This window comes from Macrobrachium nipponense, chromosome 20 (genome assembly GCF_015104395.2).
Source record: "Macrobrachium nipponense isolate FS-2020 chromosome 20, ASM1510439v2, whole genome shotgun sequence".
In the NCBI taxonomy this organism is placed as follows: Eukaryota; Metazoa; Arthropoda; class Malacostraca; order Decapoda; family Palaemonidae; genus Macrobrachium; species Macrobrachium nipponense.
This window is the reverse complement of record NC_061089.1, coordinates 83506111-83509810: the sequence shown is the minus strand read 5'-3', so window position 1 is coordinate 83509810 and position 3700 is coordinate 83506111.

Below are 3700 nucleotides of genomic sequence, written 5' to 3'. Positions count from 1 at the left end.
CGCTTTTTCTCTGGTTTGTTTTTTTCGGGAAGGGGGGTGGTGGGTATTTCTTTGATTGTCCTAAATAGTATAATTTTTAGAAGTTTTTGGCTATCAAGTGACATAATAACTACAAACTCTCAAAAGGTTTTGTCCCTAAATCGAGGTTTGAATTTTTTCTGAATATTTCTTCCTAGCTATTATCTCATTTATCGGCGTGGCTTTCGCTGAAGTTGTTGCTCTTTTTTTTGTTAATACGTGCTTATTTACTGTTCTATATTGATAATACTTTAAGTGCATGTTCCAGGTGGTATACCAACATGCCTACAGACCGAATTTCTATTCAAGAGAGTAGTTTTTTACCGATCACCAAATTTATCCCTTTGTACAACGGGCACCGAATTTCACTTTTTTTTTTTTCATAAAATAATTTATTTTCCCTGTAGGATGATAAAAATCACAGAGAATATGCGTTATTATAGTGCTAATAATGCCTGATAATTTCATTAGCCTGTCTTGATTAGTGTATTTTTGGCAAATATTTTTACGATCGGCCCCCCTACAAAGTGGGGTAGGACGATCGGCACCCCTCCAAAGAGGAGCCTACCCTGAAGTGTATAATCAAGGCCACTAAAAATAGATCTATCTTTCAGTGGTCTAGGTACGAACCGTGACCCATGAAATTTTAACCAGGGCCCGGTGGTATCCTCTCCTATATAGTTGCCAGACGTACGATTATGGATAACATTAATCTTGAATGAAATATTAAACTTCTGAGGCTAGAGGGCTACAGTTTGGTATGACTGATGACTGGACTATTGATGATCAACATACCAATTTGCAGCCTTTGAGCCTCAGTAATTTTTAAGATGTGAAAGGAGACAGAAAACATGGGGACGGAGAGACAAAGCCATCTCAATAGCTTTCATTTACAGAAAACTAAAAGCTTCGTAATTGCGATCTTTATTTAGTGCGATATTCAGTAGCCTCACATCGTGTAAAGAGTACGCTTTCATTTTTAAAATATCATGTTCAACATAATTGATAATTTCGCTTGCCAGGGTTATAAACTCTTTCTTTTCCGCATTTTCGTTATGAAAAAAAAAAGAAACATTGTACAATTTGGGACGTCATGCCTTAAAGGCAGTTGTCTTTATCTTAGATTAATCAATCTCATGTAACCCAAGGTTCCGTAGATATGCATTTTGTCATAACTGTCCCCGTGGTCTCATGCCATCAAACTCTTCTACCTCACTAACTTTATTTGCCGTAATTTTCACCATCTTTCTTATTATTTCACTTTCACACGTGAATCTTTCCACCTAACGCCATTCCAATTCTCTAGGTTTCCAGAAAGTCAACATTTTTGCCTCCGTTTCCTCTTCCCTTGCAGCGCACTATTTTGGTTTCTGATTAACGTGTTTTCCATCCTCTTTTCTTCCATACTTATTATTCATTACTGGCAAAGACTACTTTTTATTCTGACTCTTTTATTTCATTTGTTCATGATTTCTTTATCCCCCTTCTTTCGTTATTTTGGGCTCTAAACAATCGTGTGTGTGTGCGTGTATCCATCTCTTCCACACACACACACACACAAAGACACACGCTCTCTCTATCTGTCTAACAACGCCTGGCCTTTGACACAACTCCCTCTCTCTCTCTCCATAGAGTGATACTGGATTTATGTCGTTAAACCGATTCCATATTCGTAGTGATATCTTTGCCACGTACCCTCAAGACCAGTAGATACTCCTTCATCGTAGAAACCAGTTCCTCATAACATTATAAGTCCTTCTGCGTATCATTTACCAGACCGCCTTTGTGTATGCACGCCGCATAGAGCGAAAGCCATATTCTTAAGACACCTGCTTTATATTCATGGAATACCTGAGATAATGGCCCGATACGATGAGCAAACACGGTTGTTGAAACGTGTTTATGGAAATATTACGTTCCATTCTCTTTAATACGATAGAGTGGAGGTATTTGGTTGTTTGTTTTAGAGAACAAAGAAAATTGACTGGTAGATGTTTTCTATTAAACGAGGAACAAATGCTTTAAAAAAGAAAATGGAAGAGCTAGGACAGGGAAGACAAGGGCAGAATGACAGTTCAGAAGAAGAGCTCCTTGAAAAGGGAAGTTGATATCAAAAGGAAAAGAAAAGTCTTTAACGTAGCCTGGCTTTAACCGGATACTATTGAAAAGAAATTATGATGGGCATTCTAGCTATAGATTTTACATAGGATGCCAGTGTCAGCCCGTAGAGGTCCATTTCTTTCCATATGGATCCCCCCCCCCCCCCCCCCCCAGATATAATATATATATATATATATAGATATATATATATATATAGATATATATATATATATATATATATATACTACTTGTGTGTGTGTGTGTTTACATGTTAAACTTTCTCTCTCTCTCTCTCTCTCTCTCTCTCTCTCTCTCTCTCTCTCTCTGTTAAGATAGCTTTTTCAGTTACATTGCGCAGCATTTTTAACACTACATTTCACCATGGGCTATTATGTGCGGACATTACCGGTCTCAAGTGTACACCATCTGTGTGTATTATTTTTAGAAATCCATGATCAATGCCAAAGGAAGACCCGGTAACAAATAATTCTTGGTAGACATCATCAGAAATTACTTTTTCCTGTTTAAGCTAACGTCCTGTTTCTGAGACAATTGAGATAATTTTGGATAAAATTTTGAGTAATGATGAGATTTTCTGTGGTTTTAATAGGCAACTTTTAAAAACATTTTTGGAACTTGCTGTGCAAGATGCCATCTTTGTTTTTAATGGGCAGGTCTTTCTGCAGGCAAAGGGGGTTGCCATGGGTTCTCCTTTGGGGCCGTTGTTTGCCAATTTTTTTTAGGGGACATTTGGAGGAGAATTTTCTGAATGCTTGTCCTGGGAATTTTAAGTTATTTTTTTTTTTATAGAAGGTATGTTGATGATACTTTTTCCTTATTTAAATTTCCGTGGCAATGTAACTTTTTTTTTAGATTATGTTAATGAGGCCCATCCTAGCATTAAATTTACTTTGGAAAATGAGAAGGATGACACCCTGGCCTTCTTAGATATAAAAATAATTAAAAGTGACGACCATTTCAACACAATTGTTTTCAGAGAGAATACCTTCACTGGGCTCGAGAACAAAATTTTTTAGCTCGTGTTTCCGTAATTTTAAGATTAATGTTATCTCCACTTTGGTTTTTAGAGCCCTTCGGTACACATCTGATTGGCTCTCCTTCCACCTTGAAGTCGATTTTCTTTTAGAATATTTTGTAAAAAAACTCGTTTCCCAAAAAGCTGGTTGTTAATATCATTAGTCAACTGCTAGCGAAGTATCTGTCAGCACCCACCCTTAATTTTAATGTACCTAAGTTAACCATGTACGCACCCATTCCATTTATTCATTCAGATAGTTTACGTCTGAAAGTAAAAAAAATATTGAAAAGGATTTTTTTTAACTCAATCTCATTCCCATGAATCAACAAAAAATTTGATTTTTTTTTTTAATTACAAGGACAAATTACAGAATTTCATGCAGTCCAATATTATATATAAATTTAAGGCCCAAGATGTCTTTGTATTTATGTAGGATCTTCACGTAAATAACAAAGCAAACTACCCACCTAACTATCCTTGAGTCATTGTTTATTAAGCACCTATCACTATTTTAAACTCCAACACCTCGTCATCTCCTCTCTC